We start from the raw sequence: 15,176 nt of genomic DNA, 5'->3' as shown, positions 1-15,176 counted from the left end.
GCAGGATTTTGATGTGCCTCCTGCCTGCCTGGCTTCCTTGGGCGCTGGAAAGCTGGATGCAAATCCAATGGATGAGATGGGAAAATCACTGGACCATGCTGCTCAGTGACAGAGGTGTCACTGTGGTCAGAAGTGCTGACGCGGGGGACAGTTTGGTCTTGGGGAGAGGTCCCAGATTGGCACCCCTCTGGAGCCTGCAATCAGTGGGAGCATGGAGCCGTTCCAGGCAGGGGTCCTGCTCCTTCGCTGCTGCCAGACCTGCACTGCGTGTCCTGCACTGTGGGGATCCTTCTACACCCCCATCCCTTGCAGCACAGGGACTGATGCCATCACCCCTCGCACAGGGATGTGGTCCCTGGTGCAGTGTAGTGGCCATTGCACACAGGGCAGGGTCCCAATGTTCCCCACAAAGGCACTTTGTGGTTTGAGGGTGATGTCCCTTCTCAGCCCCCACCCTGCCCTCTCCCTCAGTGTCTTGCTGATCCCTGCTCTGCAGGATGAAGACGAGCAACCTGCCCCATCTCGCAGGAATGCTGCAGTGCTGCCAGGATGGACAGATGGAAACAAGCAGCAGCCTATAGCTTCATGTCCTGCTGGCAGGAGCCCCCCACTGCCCTGCCTGTTCCCACTGAGGTGCATGCTTGCAGCTGGCTGGTGTTCCTAGTGCTCACCACACATCTGGCCTCCCAGTGGTACTGGGGCAGGCATCCACCACTGGGCCGCCCAGCGAGCGTTTTCTGCCCCAAACAGCCCACTGGCCCCAGCACATGTGGCTCCCTGGGCAGGCAGGTGGCTCTGCAGCCACCACAGCCACAACAGCTTTGGTGTTTGGGAGGTTTTTTGTGTCACCCTGGGGAATACGGGGTGCAGCATCAGCACCCCCAGAAACTGCTGTGGAGGGGACCAGGGAGCCAATATGGGTGGTATCTCTAGCTCTGCACCCTCTGCAGCCCAGGGCTGAGGCTGGACGCTGGGTCAGGAAAGCATCCACTCTGGAGGCTGGGGCCAGCTGGCTAAACCTGCCTGTGCATGGGATGTCGAGCGGGCATCTCTAAACAGCGGGTTAGCTACTGGGAAAAGATGCCCCACATCATGTCAGCACAGAGTAGAGGGGGATCTCTCCTGCTAGGGCTGACTCCTGTGGGAGTGAGAGAAGCTGGAGTTAGGACTCAAAATAAGGATGCTTGTGCACCACAGCATCCCTCCAGCATGTGTCCTGCTGCAGAGACTGCCCAGGGAAGTGTGGGTGGGACAGGGGACACACGTCTTTGCAGGGGCTCTAAGGGCACCTGAGTCCCAGGGGCAGTAGGGGAGGTGCTGGCTGCCATGCCTGGCACATAGAGGAATCTGACATGATGGCACAGATCTACCCCAGGACCCCTGACTCTGGAAGACCCCAAGCTGTTTGTGCCCATTGGCTTCCGGCAACGCTTCTCTCCACTGGGTGCATGGCTTGGGAGGTGGAGGAGATCTGTGGCATGACAGACCATGGTGGGATGGAGAAAGTGTAGGGGACAGACACTCCTGTGCACTGGCTGGGCCATTGCATTGGTATAATATGAAGGGTGAAGCCTGGTGGGAACAGCTTCCCAGGGTGCCCTTTGGCCAGCTCGGTCCTCCCTGGCAAGCAGCACTGGGTGGGTCCTGGAGGGTCCTGCAGAGGGGAGATGTGCCTGCTGGATGCTTTGCTGGCAGGCAGCAGGACTGCCTGGCTATGTTCCCAGTGCTCGTGCTGCCTCAGTGCCCACGGTGGTCCCCCAGCCCCCTTGGTGCTGCTCAGTGCCTGTAGGGAAGGGGCTTCTTCAGGTGGCACAGCTGAGCTCATGGGTATGGCATAGGGCACGTGTGAGGGATGGGTAAATGCAGCCTGGTTTGGCAGTGATGGTGACAAGCAGGATGTGGGTTTTGGCTCCAGGAAATGTGGCTTGGTTTGCTTTTGGATGTCGCCAGCAGTGCAGCAACAGCCCCATGCAAAACCCAAGCGACAACCCCGAAAGCTGTGTGGGGCCAACAAGGGGTTTGACCCTCCACCAAGTGATGCGGGAGATGTGCAGGCTCGTTATGCTGGCGATAAAAATATGGGTGGTGTTTTGGCAGTGACAGGCAGCCAAGGCAAGGCAGGGAATGAGCCCAGGGTCTGCTTCACACCTCTCCTCCCATCTGGGGCCAGCTCGGGGCGTCTGGCAGGCTTGATTGCAGCTGAGCTGGGCTGAGGGCTGCGATGGGGCTGTGGAGTCCTGGGGGCTCCTTCCTGACTCCCCCTGCAGAGTTGGGGGTGCCGTGTCTGTGTGCGTGTGTACATGAGCATGTACGTGCGTGTGCAAGGAGCTGCTGGAGCTATGCTCTCTGTAAAGCCTGTGTGTTGCATTAAAGGGGATGGAGTAATTTAGCAGAAAATACCCTCCCTGCCCCCACCTTCCAACTCTCCTCACCGAGGTGGGAGGTTAGGTGTGCTAGGTTTAAATTCTAAGTGATGTCCAAGTTACCACTATCAGTCCAGTCGCATTTAATGTGTCTATTAAACGACCACGGTTCTGGATACACAGATAGCAGTCTGCACTGCCAGTCCAGCCGTGCTCATGAACTAGCACAGCCACACTGTAGGGTTTGGCCGCGTTCAATGAGAAACTGCGACAACCAGCTACTTAACAGTGCAGTTTTATTTGTGCAACAGGTAGACAGGGTTTTGGATCGCTGGTGATAGTGACTGTCTGCAAAAAGGCACATGCAATGTTCTAATGTTATAAAGTATAAAACACGTGGAAAAGTTATGAACAATACAGCCTGGCTATAACTGTTAAAGAGTAACTCTCTAGAGTTTAGCACTTAGTTTAAGTCTCACCCAAGGTGTCCCAAGCTGGGGAGAAGAAAGGCTTAGCCCATTGGCCGGTCCCAGGAGTCAGTCTTGGTGCATCTTCCCTTAACCTGTTCTTGGTGGTGTCTTTCCCACTTTTCCCCTCATTTATTCACTTTTTATACTTCTCTTTACTCTCAGGTGGAGCTTGAGTGACTCTAGTCATACATTCTTTGATTGGTGCAAAGTTCTCTCACTGTCATTTAAAGGTTCAGTTCATTTTAAATTTACTGGGCATGCTCTCAGAGCGGGGGATTCACTCTCTTCGGGAGGGCCATTTGAGTAGGAGGTTTCGATCTCCCACTGCCACAATTATTTTACCCTAGCATCCTTGAGTCTTGTCTCTTCAGCAGTTTGCTTTCTTTTAGCAGTTTGCATGTACTCGTCAGAAGGCTTTGAAGTGCTAAGGGGGCCTAGTTCCTGACCTTCTCTTGCAGATAATGAGGCTTTTGCTTGGTCTTTGACACATTTGTTGGCCCAGCAACAAACATCTTCTCATATATTTTACAGCCACTATGTAGCTTATCAGCTGTATGGTACCATCAGGTTCCCAATCCTGCAGGGAGCACAGCAGAGCCTGGCTGCGGTGTCTCCACTCTGCTCCACCCTCCCCTGTTCCTCTAGGATAGCAGGTTGTGTGGCTTAGGGACCTGTGGTGATGTCAGTTCCATGCATGCCAACCGTCCTGAAGGCGATAGCTGTATTTTACCCTAAAAAGCTTTCTGTAATACTACACTTCTATTAGGACCCAATTTTTCTCTAATTCCCGCCCCCCCCCCCCCCCCCCCCCCCCCCCCCGGGTGATTTTCCCACCCTGCGAGACCGAGATGTGCTCAGCACCAGGCAGGCAGAACAGAGGAGCATTTACCTTCACCCAGGGGGTCTGGTGCAGGGTGGATGGATGCTGACTCAGCTCCAGGCACCAGCACTTGTTCACTCCAACTCACTGTGTCTTTACTTAATGGGAAAATAATAGTTATATGGTTTTGGTGTTCCCTCCCTGCTGCAGTGGCACCAGGCTTGCCACTGCCCCAGCCCCTGGGCAGGGATGTGCCAGTGCTGACGTAGCCAGCACAGGGGTGCTGTGCCTGTGCTGTGGCTGGAGGGTTGGCAGCCCATTGCTCTGCCTGGGGATGAGAGTGCTGCTGGATCAACTGGAGGACAATTCACCTCCTTCCCTGCCACAGCCTCCTTTAACAAAGGGCCAGGCAGAGAAAAAGGCAGGCAGGCAGGGCAGTGGGCAGGCATCATTCCTGGGGCTGCCTGTGGTGCATGGGGCCCTGGACCAAGGGACAGGCTAGGGTGACTGGTCCTGCCCTGACATGCTGTACCAGCAGAGCATGTGCCAGGGGGATGCACCATCCCGTCCCACTGGCAGGAAGGGGCTACCACAAGAACCCTGGTCCTGGTGGCTGCTGGGGGCTGCAGGGGAAAAGACACATGCCCTGGACGGGAGCATGTCAGCATGTTGCACATTTCCTCCACTTTGTTTTGTTTCTTCCTCCATCAAAACCAGCTGGGTCCTGAGTCATATCCTGAGCCTAGCATGGCCAATGGGCAGCACAAAGGCAGCCATGATCCTGGAACCCCGGGACTCTTGAGACACCCAGGACCATGCTGCCTGTTCACAGCCATCACCCAGAGCTTTCCTAAAGCTGCTCCCTGCAGAACTCCAGCAGCCTCCCTTCCTGGCAGCAGAACTCACAGGGGCAGGGGCAGTTTGGGTCCATAGCAGGGAGGCAGTGACCTTGAGCTTGCCCCCATGTTGCCATGCCCAGATTCATGCGTTCTGGGGTTGGGACCATCCCCGTGGTGAGTGCTGGCTCCTGGAGGCTTGGCTCCACATGGAGAGCAAGCAGAAGGAAGGGGCTGACTCTGATGGTTGGGACATGGGTGGAGCAGGATGGGATGTGATGGGATGAAGAGGGGGAAGGGATGAGGATGGGATGGGATGAGGATGGGGACCCATCTCGCATTACCCTCCTTGTGTCATATTCCCTGGTGGTGGTCCCCCAGGAGAGCCCTGGCCCCACACCTGAGTCCCAGCATTGGCGGTGGTCTCCTGCTCCCAGCCCTCCTCACAGCCATGAGGATCCATGCTGACAGGGTTGGGAATCTGTGGCTGCCCTGGCAGATCCTGTGGAGTGGTGGCACACCCAGCCCTGGGGAGATGCAGCAATGCCAGACTCACCAAGATGGGCCTCGGACCTCGGACCAGAGCAGGTGGCCACAAGGAGGAGAGCAACCAGGGTGGCTGCAAGGACTTTCACTGTGCTGTGGGTCTGAGGGAACTGTGACTGGGGCTGAAGCTTCGGGGCTGCGGGGCTCTTCTCTGCATGATACTTGTCTCCTGTGGCAATGCACTTCTTTTACCCCTGGCTGTTGTGCAGGCGCAGGGTTTCAAGGAAAGAAAATGAATGCATCATAGCAAAGAAATTATGTTAGGATTGCCCAGGTTTGCTGAGCTAGAAAAGGAAAGGAAGCCACAGAATGGGCAGTGCTGGCCACTGGTCAGTGCTTCCAGCAGAAGCCCGAGCCCCACTCCTTCTCCAGCCTGGTCCTGGCACCAGCCCCTGCATGTCAACAAGCACACATGGCAAGTTCTGGCTGTTATGAGTCAGGATCTCCAGGTTTCTTGCAGAGGGGCTAGAAGGGAATTTGGGTGTCACGTTGTCCTTGGAAGACCCTGGCTTCTTCTCTCTCAGCAAAAGAATCAGGAATCAGGGCACTAAGCAAGAGTACCTGTGCTAGGGGCTGGAGTCTAAGCTGGCTAGAAGGAAGGACAGGGCATGTCAAGGGGAAGTGACATTCCTTCCGTCCATACACAACAGCCCTGGGCCTGTCCCCAAGTCCCAGATGAAGAAAAGGGGATGAGTGGGTGTAAGGATGCTTGCTAGGTGAGATGGCGGATCACGGTGGTCACTACACAGTCCCGACATCCCCATGCCCAGATAGCCCCATTGCTGCCGCTGTGAGATGGAGCTCAGGTCAAGGTGCCACAATAGGGCCCGCTCCCCCGCAGCCCAGTGTTCCGCAGCATGGCCGGAGGAGGAGGCCGGACCCTCCTGTGCGTCCCCCCTGCTCAAAAGGCGGTATCCTGACCCAGGGTGGACATGGATTCAAGCATGAAATGAGCCCCTTCATCATGGACAGCAGAACAGCTGGCCCCTCTCAAACTTAAAGAAACGGCATTAATGAATCGATGGGACAGCAGAAAAGGCCAGATAAATTGTTAAATCAATAGCTATAGGCATTTGTAGCGTGGTACAGTGTTTCCCACTGAAGCAGTTAGGAGGAAGTTGCTGTTCATCCTCCTACTGAGCAGCATAAGCCTAAGCGAAACACAGGAGAGTGTGATCGTAAAACTGGTGCGAGAGCTGGGAAGAATGAGAAACCCAAACGGCATCAGAGCTTGCGTTCCTGTACCTCCGGCTGTGGGAGACCCAGCACCTCGGGGCCTTCTCCCAGTTGTGATGACAGTTATTTAGCACGGGTAGGTCATGTCACCGGCGAGGCCCACAAAGCTGGGGCGTCCCATTTTCTTGGCAAAAAGGGCCGGTGTCAACAGCGAGGAGGCGAGGGACTTCACGCTCCATTGACCAGAGGGAATAAAACTCTGTTTTCACCAGGAACTGGTGAGTGCCCCCTCAAGTCACCAGCCCTAGGTTTAGGATTTGCTTCCGGAAGCATGGATGCAGTGCCACTTAACATTCCGTATAGGAAAGGCTACCCAGTGAAGTACAACTAGCCTGCCAGAATGTGAAGACTTGAAGAGGTCCCCAAAACCATGGTCTAAACGAATTGAAGGGCAATGGAACTGCACCTCGCGTGTTTGAAGGCGTCCTTGACGGGGACATCAAAAGGCGTGGAATCTGACCCTGTCGAAACGGAACTGCACGAAGGTTGTTGATGGAAGGAAAATGAGGATTTTGAAAGAGGGATTCTGGATAATGAATACCTGTAAGCAAAATCAAAATCAGGGAAAATCTTGTTCCCTAGGCCTCTCTGCTCCGGGCCTCTTGGTACGGGCAAGTGGAGATGGACACTAGGCAGCGAGACTAGAGCTTGCAAAAATAACTCGGCCAGTCACCCTAGGTGGACTGACCTTATGCCCCACATGGAGACAGAAACCAATGGAATGTAAACATTGGGGAAAACCTAAAAGAGCTCAAAATGCAGAAGAGCCCTGGCATGGACCCCCCCAATTTTGGAACTGGCAAACTGGGGTCTTGGCAGCTTTATTCTAGCTGGCTTAATGGCACTAGAGGATGGATAGTTGCTAGAAAATGTAACACGGCGAAGGGAAACACTAGCTAAAGCAGCGGAAAAGGGTTTCAAACTGATGGGTGAACAAGTACAAGCAAATAGCAAGTGTGCTTTACAGAATCGGCTGGCGTTAGTTTTATTACCAGCTGAAGCACAGGGAGTATGTGGGTACGTAAAACTAGATGTTGCTCACATGTCCCAAATGCTACCGAGGATCTCCAGAAACAACTGGATGAGATGCAAAGGGCTGCTTCAAGAGTTAGGCGGGCGGTCAATAACCGGACGCCTAGCGAATCCCTTACAAACTATCCTTGTTATAACTACCGTTGTCGCAGTGTTGTTGACGACACGTAGCTGTATCAAATGGAACCTCCCTGGAAATCTATGTTGCAACGCGAGCAAATGTTATAACTATCCCATCTAAATGAGGCTTTTGATTTTGGAAAGATTCAAAGCCTCCAGAAAAAAATAAAAGGGCGTGGGGGTGGTGTTGAATGATGCCAGCCACATAGATAGGGCTCTATACACATTTGTGGCGCACTGTTCTGTCAAGGGGGGGTTGCTGGCTGAGCAAAGGGACAAGACGACCACGCTCTGCTGCAGTGAGTGGCTGGAAGTTACAGAAACCGGGGCACAAAGCTGAGGCCGCGCAGGCTCAGGCTTCAGCCGGCAAAGTGCCCATGCGGCTCGCAGCCGTGCCCGCTGCGGGGCTGGCACACGGCAGCGGCCACAGGGGCCCCGCCACGGAGCCCCCCCGGCAGCGGGAGGGCGGGCTAGACCCCGGCGGCCCGCACAGCCGAGCCCCCGCCGGCGCCGGGCCCCCGCCGGGCTGGGCAAGCACCGGGCCAGCCGGGGACGGACCCGCTGCCGCCCGCCCGCGCTGCCCGGCGAGCCCCGCCCCGCCCTGTGCCCCGGCCAATGACGCTGCGGTAGGAACGCCAGGGCCCGCCCCCGCCGCCTCACCATTGGCTGTTGCCGGGGGGGAGCGCGCCGCGGGTGCGAGAGTGACGGGGGGACTACAAATCCCAACGGCCGCTGTGCGCGGGCCGAGTCTCGCTTTAGCCGCTTGGAATGCCGGGAGCGCGTTGCATGGCAACGGCTGTGTGCGGGGAGGGGGGGGGCGGGCGCTCCCGCGGCGGGTTCGGTGACACCCGCGGGGCTCCCTGGAGCACGACTGGGGCCGGCGTGAAGCCGCGGGGAGGGGGGGCCCTGTGAGGGTACGGGGACACGTGGGGGGGGGCTCCAGGCCGATACGGGACCGCGTGTGAGGCGGAGGGGCCGGGGCTCCTGTCGGGGTCAGGGGACACGCGTAGGAACGGGCTCCTGGCGGGGGCCCAGGGCTGGCAGGCCACCAGGAGGGGGTTTCTTGTGGGCAGGGGGCTCCCGGGGGGCCGGCGGCTCCCGGAGCAGGTGGCAGTCGGGGGAGCTCTGGCCTGGGAGCCACGCTCAGGGGGCTGGGACGCACAAGGGACCGGGGCAGGGCACACGCCGGCTCTCAACTCCAGATGCCCACGCTCTGCTGCAGTGTGTAGCTGTGCCTTACAGAGACCGGGCACAAAGCTGAGGCCGAGCTGACTCTCTAAAGCTGGTGGAAGCGGCAAAGGAAGGGGCTTCTAATCGAGGGAGGCAGCCTTGGGAAGGGGGGAGCCAGGAAGGGACGGGGAAAAGAACTCGGTTGTCCCAAGTTACGCAGGAAGAAGCCTCCGAGTGAGGAAGCTCTGGCCCCGAGGGGAGAGCAGCCGATAAGGCCTTGCAACCCACAGAAAGTTGGTCGAAAGTAGGGCGAAGGTGACTGTGGCAGTGGGAGATCGCGACCTCGGACTCACATGGCCCCCCCGAGAGAGGGCAGCCCCCGCTTGGGGAGATGCGCCCTCAATAAAAACCTTCAGTAGCGCTACCTGAGGGTACGCGCTAGTTTGCACGACAAGTGAGAAACTTGTGAGCAGTCCTGTGCGTGAATGGAAAGGAATGTGTAATGCACGCTGAATGTGCAAGTGCTCTGCGTGTAGCATGTGTACCCTCGAGTAACCTGGTGAGCGTGTTAGAGGGAAACATTGCCCCGTGCTGCCAGCGCTGTAACGAAGAATGCCTGCCTTCTAAAACTTCAGATCCAGTCTTAGAGCGATTTTCTCCGTGACCGACTTTACAGTATCACATAAAGTGGGCAACTGCTGCCAGGGCTCCCTGCTGCACGGGGAGCAGCCTTTCCTGATGGTCAGAGGGACCCTCCTGCGTTCCAGGGTGTGCCCATGGCCTCTGGGCCGGGCACTGGGCGGGCACCACTGTGAAGAGCCTGGGCACGGCTGAGGGGCAGGGGCAGGATCTGGGGGTCTCCCCTGCCCTCCCCGCATCTCCAGCTCAGCGTGGGCTTCTCCACCCAGCAGCATGCCGGGGGCGAAACGGGCCCTGGATGCCAGGGCCACTTGTGTTCCCCAGGCAGAAGTCTCATTTCCCCCGGCTGTCTTTTGGGGTCAGTCGAGGCCAATGTTCTAGACGGGCACGTGGTCGGGGTACCGATAGCGCAGCGTCAACCGCCGTTCTGTGCACACGCGGGTGCGAGTACATCTTCCCACCTGAACATGCCCAGAAGGGGCCCGGAGGGGCTGCATATTGAACGGTGGAGGGTGCTGATGGGTCGTAGGTTTTTTCTTTTCCTTCCCACACAAAATTCCACTACGCTTCGTGGGTAGGTGAAAGTCTACACTTCAACGCTGTTTCTCGATGGGTAGTTTTTCCATAACACGTGGGATCTCCAGGTTTAACCCTGGTGCCAGAAAACTCCAACAAGTACACATATGCTGAATATGGGTTTGCAGCTCTGGGGCACAGCACGTTTCCTTTGGGTCCCATGACAATGTTTTGCAGCTCATTGTTCGTGAACAATTTCTTAGGGGAGTATTCTCATGGGCAAGGGGATTTATTTCCCATGTATCAACTCTGTTCCCTACACCGGAAAAAAAAATATTGAAGGGACCAAGCCCCTACCCCATTTGTTACGAATCTCAAAAAGCCAAACCAGGGATAACGGGACGTTGCATTCGTGGTATATGGGCTCACCGTGGGGTCTCGATACATACCGGATCCCACCTTTCCAAGGGGCCTGGGTCCCCTGCTCAATAGCCAGCTGGTTGAGGTGCCCACCAGGCCCCTCTCTGACAAGCTGCTTTCCAGCCAGGTGGCCCTAGCCTGTGCTGGTGCCGGGGCTTGTTCCTCCCCAGGGGCAGGACTCGGCACTTGTTGCACCCAGTGAGGTTCCTGCCAGCCCCTTTCTCCAGCCACCCCTTTCTCCAGCCCAGCCTGGTCCTCCGAAGCCAGCGCAACCACTGGGGTGCCAGACACGACCACCCCCCATTTTGTGGGTGCCAGCAGTGCCCAGTGCCAGCCCGTCCCCACTGGGGTTGGGCACTGACAGTGTCGCAGCCCCAGCTGTGGGATGGATGGACGAGCCACAGCACCAGGGATAGAGAAAACATTTCTTTTTTAATATTTCAGAGGGAGGGGAGCTTCCCAGGCAGTTCCCAGCCCTGCACTCCCCCAGCTGCTCACTGGCAGGGCATCGTGCTCCTCCACTGCAACTAGCGCTGCCACGGCAGGGTCTTGCAGAAGCAGATGCAGCGTGGCTGCCACAGGCGTCTCCATCAGTCCTTTAGGCAGCTACACAGACAGCTGCAGACCGTCTGCAGGCATCGTCCTGCCCAGCACAGCTCTGGGGCCGCTTGGTCACATGCCCTGCCCGTGGGCACCTGCTGCTGGGGACTGGGCTCTGCCGGGGTGCTTCCTGCCCACGGAGATGGTGTTGTCCTGGCCACTGGTGCTGCTTCTGCCTGGCTCTGTGGGGCAACTCTTGTTAACTTCCTTTGGGCTCCTCCTGCACACTTTTACAGGTCTGCTTCTGCCTGGTCGCGTCTCCTTATGTTTGTGCTTGTTCCCATCTGCAGCATTGTCAGTATCTGTGTCCGCCTGCGGCAGCTTCACTCTAAGGCCCCTCTTGCGCGACACTCTGGGTCTCAGCAGCCCTGGCTGGGGCTGTTCCTCTTCCCTGGTGAGCAGGGGGGAAGGAACCCTGGGGAGGGCCCCAGCACAGGCCACCTTTTGCCACTTGGCTGTCAGCATCTGCAGAAACCTTTCGTACTGCTCGATCTTTTCGAGGGTGCCCTGAATGATGCACGTGAACTCCTCAATGCAGTTCTCTGTGCCTATGGCCGAGGGGCTGCCAGGGGGTGGCTCCACATCGATGGGGCTGCTTCTGCCTGGTCGCGTCTCCTTACGCTTGTCCTTGTTCCCATCTGCAGCATTGTCCTTGTCTGCATCCGCCCCCGGTAGCTTCACTCTAAGGCCCCTCTTGCGCGACGCTCTGGGTCTCAGCAGCCCTGGCTGGGGCTGTTCCTCTTCCCTGGCGAGCAGCGGGGAAGCAACCCTGGGGAGGGCCCCAGCACAGGCCACGTTTTGACACATGGCTATCAGCCTCTGCATAAACCTTTCGTACTGCTCGGTCACTTTGAGGGTGTCCTTCATGATGCACATGAACTCCTCAGTGCGGTTCTTTGTGACTATGGCCGAGGGGCTGCCAGGGGGTGGCTCTACATCGATGGGGCTGCTTCTGCCTGGTCGCGTCTCCTTATGTTTGTCCTTGTCCCCATCTGCAGCATTGTCCTTGTCTGCATCCGCCCCCGGTAGCTTCACTCTAAGGCCCCTCTTGCGCGACTCTCTGGGTCTCAGCAGCCCTGGCTGGGGCTGCTCCTCTTCCCTGGTGAGTAGGGGGGAAGCAACCCTGGGGAGGGCCCCAGAACAGGCCGCCCCTCGACACTTGGCTATCTGCATCTGCAGAAACTTTTTGCACTGCTTGGTCATTTTGAGGGCGTCGTGGACCATGCGGATGAGCTCTTCAGTGCGGTTCTCTGTGACCATGGCCGAGGGGCTGCCAGGGGGTGGCTCCACATCGATGGGGCTCTGCGCCCTGTCCCTGCCATCCGTGGGGAACTCCTCGTGCTTTGGCCCCTCTGGCAGCTCCAGTGGGATGTTGAAGCCAGTTGGGAGCCCTGGCTGCCCCGCCAGCATGCAGATGGTTTCAAAAGAATATTGAGGTGCCAAGATGTTCATCGATGCTGGCTCTGCTGTTGCACCCGGGCAGGGCTCTGGGAAGGAGCAGGGGGAGTTCAGTGAAGACGGGCTTCTCCAGCACAGGGAGTGCGGCACGGTCTCTGGGGAGCAGTGCTCCACGCTTGACGCTTCCAGGCTTGCCCTGCAGAGGGGGAGAGGGAAGAGACCCCCGCTGCACCCGGCCCCTCCGGCAGGACTCACGGGCAGCACACCCTCCTTGGCCGGCAGGCAGCGCTGCCCAGCGTGGGCAGGGGCAGGGCATGGGCTGAGGGTCTGGGGCAGGACCTGTGGGTGTCCCCTGCGCTTACCCCATCTCCACGGTTGGGGTGGGCTTCTCTGCTGCTCCATGTGCCTGGGGAGAAGCTGCCAAGAGAGGAGATGGTGTGAGTGGCCAGCAGCCCAGAGCCCCAGGCCAGGCCTTCTGCAGGGTGTCACCCGTTTCCAGGTCAATTGGGGCCGGAGCCACTCACCGCTCTCCTCCTCGAACCGGGCTCTTGTCGTGCTCCTCTGATGCTTTGTCTTCTTCCTACGCCCCTGCAGGACCCCAGCAGCTGGGTGAGGAGACGGAAACAGCTCCCGGCCCCACACCTTAACCTCCCACGCTACCCCTCCCTGCACTGAGGGGCAGTGCAGTGCAACTGTCACCTACCCGGAGTCGCCTCAAATACAGTATTGCCGAGACCAGGCTGAGCTGCAGCACGAGCATCGTGACGTGGAGCATTTCAGATATCGTAGGGATGTCGTGACGCCCCATGGCACTGGCTGTGGTGTGGCCACGGTGCTCCGAGTTGTCAGCACAGACCCACGGTGCAGATCCTCAGTGAACCTACTGGGTCCCCAGTGAGAGGACACCCAGCACTGCTGGAGTGTGGCAGAGGCTGCAGTCTGCAGCCCGCCCAGACGGTGCCAGACTGCCCACTGCCTTCCCCATGGGGCGCGCACCCCCCTTTTATAGTACGGGAGGCAGCCGCCCCCGCCCCCCTTTGTGACATCACTGGGGCAGTCAGAGCCCCCCTTTGTGACATCACTGGGGCAGTCAGAGCCCCCCTTTGTGAAAATTCCTGGGGCAGCCAGAGCCCCCCTTTCCCTTTGTGACACTGGACAACCCCTGTGACCTTCCCTGGGGATTTGCGAAGCTCACTCACTCTCCCCTTCCCCCGGCGAGGGTGGGCAGGGAGAGCAGGGAAGCGACCTCTCCGCGTAAGCCGGGAGAGGTTTGAGCACTGGCAAGCCATGGCTGCCTGGGAAATGCCGGTGCTTGACTGCTCCCCTGTTACTGAAAAGTTGAAGGACTGTAAGGCGTGCCTTTCCTCACCAGGGATGGCACGGGGCCATGTTAGCTGGCACGATTCAAAAGCTGTAGCAGATAGGATGACACCACTTAGGAAGGAACGAGAAGCGTGACCAGGAAAAGCCACGGTGCGTGCTGTGTTGGGAGCCGCACGAGTGGCGGCCCAGAAGGAGAGGCGCCTGATTAAACAAACTCATGATGAAATGGTTAAACCCTTGCAAGAACAAATCAAAACCCTGCAGAGCCAGCTAAGTGCTGAACGTAACAGCACTCAGCGACTCCACACGCTCTCTCAGATGCATTGGACGGAGAACAAACTTCACGGTCCGAACGAGAGGAAGGGGGACAAGAATCTCCTGATCAGACAGATCTTAATTCTGTTCTGGATAGTCTGCTGGGATTTACAAGACTGGCACGGCTGGCCGAGAAACAGGGCCCAAGACCTTTGTACTTGTCTAAGGAGTTGGAAATGGACCGAGAAATATTTTACCCCAAGAATGAGGAAGTTGTAATGAGGCCGGTGATTAAGCTGAGACCACCGACAGCAGCCAAGGTGGGGAAGCCCCACACGTTACTGTTGGGGGCTCTTGCTGTATTGAATGATTATACTGAACTTTGAAGCAAGTGGAAAAATACTGAAGAAATAAGACGAGGGCACGATCAGAGCAGTGGAATGAAGAGGGAGGAACAGGTTGCAGGTGCTTGCACAAAACCAAGGCCAGCAGGACGCGATAAGAGGAGCTGGGAAACAACAGAAAAGAGCCTACGTGCCTGAAGAAGTAGAAACAGAGATCTTGCCAATAAACAATTGTTAACCAATCATATTATTATACGCTTGTAAAATAGCCAATCATATTATCACACGCTTATAGAGTGCCTTATAAAAGTGTACCTGGTGTGTACAATAAACGGATCAGATCTTGAACTCCATGAGTATTTGAATCTGACTCCCGCTCGCCCAGATGCCCGCAGCATCTGGTGACCCCGACGTGTGGATCGGTCGAAGAGTCAGGAAGATTCATTAAGGATCGTGTTACAAGCTGCGGAGCCGGCGAGGATCCTGCTGCCAGCGGAGAGAGAGCTGGGCGCCCGAAGAAAGGCGGAACGTGCACGGCTGACCGGTGAGTCAGGAAACTTAAGCAGGATGGGGATCACTGCATCAGTGGTGGAGAAAGCAATCATAGACAGTTTAATGAAATTAGCAGAGAAAACTGAAACGTCAGTCTCACGGCAGGCAGTAATTTATCTGCTATGTTGGAGTCGCCGCCGTGGTTTCCTTGCTTCTACGCAAGATGTATATAATAATGAAACATGGAAGAAAGTGGGAGAGGACTTGTGGGAATCTTGCAAGTCGGGACTAAGGGGGTAAAGACTTTGGCTCGCACGTATCGGGCTGTACGGGGTATGGCGGCGCAGTTACACGGCGAGGTGCAAGTCGCTGCAGCTGTTAAAGCTGCAGTGCGGCCTCCCGGCGATCCTACTGCTCAGTCGGAGGAAGAGCCAGAGGGGCAACCTCCGTGTGAAAATCCCCCCGATTATACATCTAACGCTTATCCAGTAATGACTACTGCTGAACGAATAGCGTGGGGGATTAGATGATGAATTACCATCCTGGTGTCCTGATAAGGAACAAACGGCAAGCGGCAGACAGACATTAATACCGGC

This window comes from Falco naumanni, chromosome 2, assembly GCF_017639655.2.
Source record: "Falco naumanni isolate bFalNau1 chromosome 2, bFalNau1.pat, whole genome shotgun sequence".
Lineage (NCBI taxonomy): Eukaryota > Metazoa > Chordata > Aves > Falconiformes > Falconidae > Falco > Falco naumanni.
The sequence above is the reverse complement of the archived record's forward strand: the minus strand, read 5'-3'. Positions refer to the sequence as shown.